The sequence below is a fragment of the Anser cygnoides genome, chromosome 21, assembly GCF_040182565.1.
Source record: "Anser cygnoides isolate HZ-2024a breed goose chromosome 21, Taihu_goose_T2T_genome, whole genome shotgun sequence".
Lineage (NCBI taxonomy): Eukaryota > Metazoa > Chordata > Aves > Anseriformes > Anatidae > Anser > Anser cygnoides.
In genome coordinates this window covers 7,966,488-7,972,611 of record NC_089893.1, presented here as the reverse complement: position 1 = coordinate 7,972,611, position 6,124 = coordinate 7,966,488, and the positions used below count along the sequence as shown (strand labels likewise).

Below are 6,124 nucleotides of genomic sequence, written 5' to 3'. Positions count from 1 at the left end.
GTCCTGCAGCCTCATTAAACTCTCAAGTAAGCCCTTCCTTCTTGCTCCTGTGCCAGTCCCTTCTTGAATGGGTGCACAGACCTGCCCCGGGCATCAGCGGTGCACGGACCCGCCTCCCCTCCCTCAGCCCATGGGGCTCCTGTGGTGTCTGTAGGTGAGAGCAGAATCAGGCCATAACCTCTGTAATTGCTGGTGATTCTAATTAATAGAGTTCTATTTTTAACCAGCTTTTTTCAGGAGTTATGGGTACTTTGGCATAATAGCAGCCAGCACATTAAAAATAGGTGAGCTTGCTAAACAGGCTGTGAATAGCTACCTTACCTTCTGTTCTTTGTTTTTGAACTTAGGGGAAGAGGAGAGAAATATCTGTGGTTGCTTAATGGAGTATTAATATCTCACTGCTGTGATTATTCCATCTGTCAAACGTGGAAATGTTCCCCCGTGCTCAGGCACAGTGTTTTTGAATGGAGACAGAATTAACGTGGCTGAGGCTGTACGAATCCTTCTATTCATAGGGCACAGTTTCTTGCTGTGCCAAGTCCCTTTCCTTGTATTCTAGTTACATTGTCAACGAGTTCATTAGCTCTTGGTCCAGAGTCAGAAGCAAAAGAGCCAAATTGCAGCTTCTGGAAAATAATGTCTTTTGGGGGGGTGTTTTTTTTTCTTTTTTTTTTTTTTTTTAAATTAACATAATTTTGCACACATTAAAACAAAAAAGAGATATAGAAGTTGAAATGACACGCATCTCATTTTTAAATCTGCTGGATTTTCCCTAATGGACAGAATGGATGATGGAGACGGCAGGAGCAACCTTTTAGCAGTGCAGCTAATTGACCATGGCGCAGCGTGCCTAGGTTACGGTGGATTTTCCATTACTGGAAATACTGATATCCAGACGGAATTTCTCGTCTTAAGAAACTTCCTCTAGATATAACTAATTCTGTGCCCGCGTTAAAAGGGAAATGAAGATGGGGGATCACGTTGGCTGCCCTCACCGTGTTACGTTACCTCTGACTCCAGTGCTGTTGGGATCACTGCAACTCTTTCGGACAAGGGCTGAATAAAATCCGGGCTGAACACTCGCCGCTGGATTTGTGGCTGGTGCAAACCCTGGACTGCAGGCAGTGGGGTGGTGCAGTGGGGCACGAGCAGCACCGTGGGGCTGGGGTTGCTCTTTCAGCCCCAGCACATGGTGTGCAGAAGAGCTGGGTTGGCGGCGCCTGGAATTGCTGCAATGCAGTTGGGCTTAATCCTGCCTTGGCATCGTGTGCCTGCCTTTACCCGGCATGCCTGCGTACCCTGCTTTATAAATAGAGGAGCAGAATGCAAAAATTAAAAGAGAGGAGCGTTTAAGGCCCATTACACGGTGTCATCATACAAGAATTTGCAGTGGTGAGGATGACATCGAGCTGCAGGTGCTGCTCTGCCCTGCCCAGCACTGGGATTTCTCCTCGCTCCCATCCCTGCCAGCAGGCATCTCAAGGTGGGCTCTGGGGAAGCAGCTGAATGACAGCAGGAAAAGAGGGGAGGGACAGGCTTCCTCCCTTCTGTAGGCAGGACAGGCTGGAAGGATGGAAAATGTGGAGAAGAAGACATCTGTTAGTACATAAGCTTTCCGTCCCTCACCCGGTCTACTTCTATAGAGCTCCCCCTTGGCCATAAAGAAATCATCACCGAGATGCCAAGCATACCTTCTCCACAAGTATCTCCCACTGATCGTAAAATGAATTTAGGATGATTAGCTTTCCAGATGATAAGTTTAGGGAAGCTTTAATCCACCCATGGAGCAGATCCTGAACTTTGGGTGTTACAGCTGTGTTCTTGTGCCCTGCTTTGCACCAAATTGAGTAAGTGATGCCTGGACTCTTCAGTCTGCAAGCAGCTATTCTGGCAGCGAATGTGTCAAATGCCCCATGAAAAACACCCCAGCCTGATCATGCAGTTGATAGTTCCCGAAAAAACAGAGGCTATTTACAATTTCTTGCAACACCCCATTTTCAGCATTCCCAGCTTCAAAGTCCTGGAGTTTGTAAGTAAAATACTGAGGGCTTTTTGTGATTTATTTATACAAACACGAACATTGAATCCAAGTGTAAGCCTCTTCCTTTCAATGCATGCAGCGTTGTCCATGCAATGTGTCCTCTCTGCTGGATAAGCATTAAAAAAAAAAAAAAAAAAAAAAAAAAAGCCAACAGGTGATACTGTGTAAAGAACTTCAAGAACTTAGATAAATAGCTGGTGGGGGTCCCTTCTCTCTCTCTCTCTCTCTCTCTTTCTTTCTTTCTTTCTTTCTTTCTTTCTTTCTTTCTTTCTTTCTTTCTCTCTCTCTCTCTCTCTCTCTTTCTTTCTTTCTTTTTAAGAAGATGGCAATATGTAGCCTGTTGAGGCAGAAAAAGAAAACCCCCTCATTCTTTTCACCTGTTGCAGTAGCTTCAAATTTTTTCTTAGCTAAAATTACTGGGTTCAAATGCAGCATAGCCTGATGCTATATAGAAACCCAGAGACATAGCAGAGTCATATTTTCGGCTGACATAAATCAGCGGGGAGCCATTTATACCCTCTGAGTATCTGGCAGGGGATTAGCTATTTGCTCTCCTGCCCTCCCTGCCAGAGGCTCACCCTGTGAAGAAGGAACGGCTTTGACCCAAAGAAGTTGTAAAGAAAGGTCGGGGTTACACATGTATGCTACCGCCGGGTCGGTGCGGGTGGGAATTTGCAGCAGGGCAGTGCCCGTGGGAGGTGATTTAGCCCTGCTGTCTGCAGAGGGGACAGCACATTTCCTTCGGCACTGGCATGCCGAGGGATGCCCAGGGCCGGACGGCAAAGGTTTCTGCCCAGGCACCATCCCCGGCAGAAGATCCCTGCAAGGAAAGGGCAATGCTGGGAGACAATGGGAGCCTTAATTGCAGATAAACACTGGGAAAGTCACATGAATCATTAGCCAATGCATTAAATTGTTACATAAATTTTGGAGAGGAGAAAGAAGAGACTTAGCTGTTGAAATCTGGCATTGACAAAAAAATCTGTTCCCACCTATTATCCTCTGAGGCAGACAAAGGGTGAAGAAAAAGGAAAGACGAGATAGAAACCACATATAAACATTAATTAATGCTCTCCAGGCTTCTTCTTCTTGGTCATGTTAAACCTTTGATCCCCGGGATTTTAAACAGTGCCTTTCTATTGGTCTCCAGATAATGAGTTTGGAAAGGAGTGCTGCGGGAAAGCCTTTGCCTTCACATCCTCACCCAGCCGGCCAGAGCAGCAGCGCGGGCGCTACCGGCACCAGGATGCTTCTTTTCACCCTCACCACGCTTTCTTCGTGTCCACCCCTCTTGCTTTCCACTGGCAGTGCATTAAACAAGCGTGTAAGGTCAGTCGTGCCACCACCGCCGAAAGGCGGTAATTTCGCATGATGTATCACCCCAGATATTCACAAATGTCCAAATGCTCTTCCAAAATGCACTAGCAGCCAGCTGTTCCCGCTGGCATTAAGGCGCAGCCCAGGGGGAGCAGGGTGCCTCGGCTGCGTCCCTGCCACGTGGGCTCGGTGCTGCTGGCAGGGAGGGCTGGGAGGGATTTCTCCTGCAGCGCTTGCTGCTGCTCTTTGGCAGGGGAAATGCTCCTTCGCATGAACTCTGAGGTTAAGCCACACCATTCCTGAGTGTCACTCAGCACTTAAAGGTGCTGTCAAGAAGATGACACAAGAATTTGTTAAGAAACTAATGTTTCCCCTCTTCCCCTGCTCTCCCTAAGGGCTCGCAGGCACCCAGGCTGAGGAAGCGCTGACGAGAGGGGAGGACCCTGCGCACGGCAGCTGCCCCAGGGCCGAGGCAAAGGGGCTGGCTCCATGTGCCCGTGCTGGGGCTGTGTGTCCTTCCTGGGACAGAGGAGCAGGACGCACAAGGCCTGGTCACTTTTTTCTGTCCGTATCAGTGAACCTTAACCCCATTTATTATCATTTCTGGGATGCCAAGGATCCTTATTCCGAGCGAAGAGTGAGCTTGGCTGTGGGTGACTGCGACCTGGCTGCGCAGCATCGGTGTCCAACCTGGGTCACTCCATCAAGAAATAGATAATATCCAGATAATACCAGTCTCAAGAGGTATCAAATGGCACATCTGCACAGATGTTTCTCGGAGCCAAATCCACAGGCAGCACTTGGCCCATGACAAGTAGGAGCGAGCCTGAAACGCAGCCGGAGAGGGGGCGATGCCCAGCCCGAGAGGGGTCTCCTCTTTCAGGAGCTGAGCTCTCTGTCATTTGCAGAGCAAACCATTCATTTTCTCTGGCGAATAATGATAGTTTAGGGTTAAGATTTATGGCATGGCTGTTAGTTCCTTGATGGTAGATACGCAAGGTTATTTAGCTGTTGCCGAAGGTGGAAATCCATAAAGATGATGGAAGAGTCTCTCTCCAGACAGCACAAAAGGTCAATTCATTTTTTCTTTCTGAAGATCTCCCCGACCTGGTGATGCTGTTGGTTTTCCTCTCCCGTTTCCCTTGGCACACATAGCTTTGTTCCTTCAGTTTTATGTGCACGCAGGAAAGGAGCCACTCTTCTATATTCTGCCCCTATATATTTGTATTTCTCCCCTAATGTCTTACTCAGGTTCAGACCCTCCAGTCTGAGCACTTCTGCCACCACCCTGCTGCCGGCCCCTTGTCAAACCCTTCCTGGGGCTCCTTCCCACCCCACTTGCTTCACCCCACCCTGAATGTTTTTGGTGTGTTTTGCATGGTTGCTTGTTTAGTTCCTGATTGCCCCCTCAAAATGAACAAATATTTCCCATTGGGAAAACAAAGCGAGAGAAAACCCAAATCCTAGCATGTTTGTTTCTGGGTATTTCAGTGGAAAATAATAACATGGAAAGGGCAATAGTGGTTGGGACTGCATGGGAAACCGAGTCAAAGTCTGTCAAAACGGAGCTCTCTGTCAAAACAAAATTTTGGCTGAATTTTCCCAGGTCAGAAGGGAGCCTCGAGTGTGGGGTTTGGTGGGCAGGCAGTGCTGGTGCTGGCATGCCCGGACCCTTCTCCTCATCCCGCAGCTCCCTGCCGGCGTGGCCCATCTGCAGCCGCCCGGGAGGAGGGCACAGCACCGCGATAAACAACAAACAAGGGTGGCGGAGCCAAGCAAAACAGAGGAGGCGAAAGCACCGGTAATTGTTTTGTTTTGGAAAAAGGATTTGAGAGCAGGCAGCGTGTGAGCGGGATGGATCCGTGCTAACACTTGGCACCCCCTGGCACGGTGACGGGGGCGTGCATAGCCCTGGGCCCCCGGCGAGGGCTGTCCCTGCACGCCAGCTGCAACGTTGCTGCTCATTTCTTTCATCGGTGAGGACGCCTGTTGGCTTCCCCAAAACCTCACCTCCCGAAAGACGGGTGGCCTCGAGGAAAGGGGCTTAGCCCATGCCTCAGGCAAACCTGCCCGACATCCATCCGATTTCAGGGAGAATGGGGAGCGCCATGAGAAAAGCCGGGATCCCTGCTGATCTCCTCCCTGGCAGCGGGCAGATGGCGTGGCCAAGCCCTGGACACCAGCCCCAGCCTGAGTGGTGGGGCCAGAACCTGCGGGTGACCCACCAACTGCACCCCGCTGGGAAACACTCTTTTCCCTGCTACACCAGTGGGTTTTGTGGTTTCAGGCTCGGTTAGTCCATTAAATAATTGGAATCGTGCCATGGATAGGCAAGAGAGAGCAAACTGGGCTTTTCTTTTGTGTTTTTTTCCCATAAGCACTGGGTGTGATGTTGACTTAGCTGGGCAGGAACGCACCAGCCTGGAGAGCAATGCCGTGCCGGGTGTGTGCACTGACACAGAGCAGCTGGTGTCTGCACTCTGTCTACCATCCCCAAACCAAAAACGTCCTGGGCAAAGCGGCCTGGGGACAGTGGCCAAACTCTTCCTGCCCAGTTCTTCAGATATTGCAGCCAGAACATGCCATGGAAGCTGGGAGAAGGGCTTTGAGAAGGTGCAGAAACCCTATTGCAACACCTGGCGAGACCATTTGAAACAAAAGTATTTCAGGTTCTGCTCTCAGTGACCCCATTTTAGAGAGTACTTTAAAACAAAATGGAAGAAGTATGCACATAGTGGGGAAAAAAAAAGAGGATGGATGGGTAAC

The 6,124-nt window shown here is 49.6% G+C and overlaps 1 long non-coding RNA gene across 1 annotated transcript; it reads left to right on the top strand.

The window, feature by feature from the left end:
• The first annotated feature begins 1,383 nt into the window (after positions 1 to 1,383).
• Positions 1,384 to 5,848, top strand: LOC136786727 (uncharacterized). The gene is made up of 3 exons (XR_010826221.1): positions 1,384 to 2,029; positions 3,192 to 3,370; positions 3,754 to 5,848. It is a non-coding gene; the product is annotated as an uncharacterized lncRNA (long non-coding RNA).
• The last annotated feature ends 276 nt before the right edge of the window (positions 5,849 to 6,124 follow it).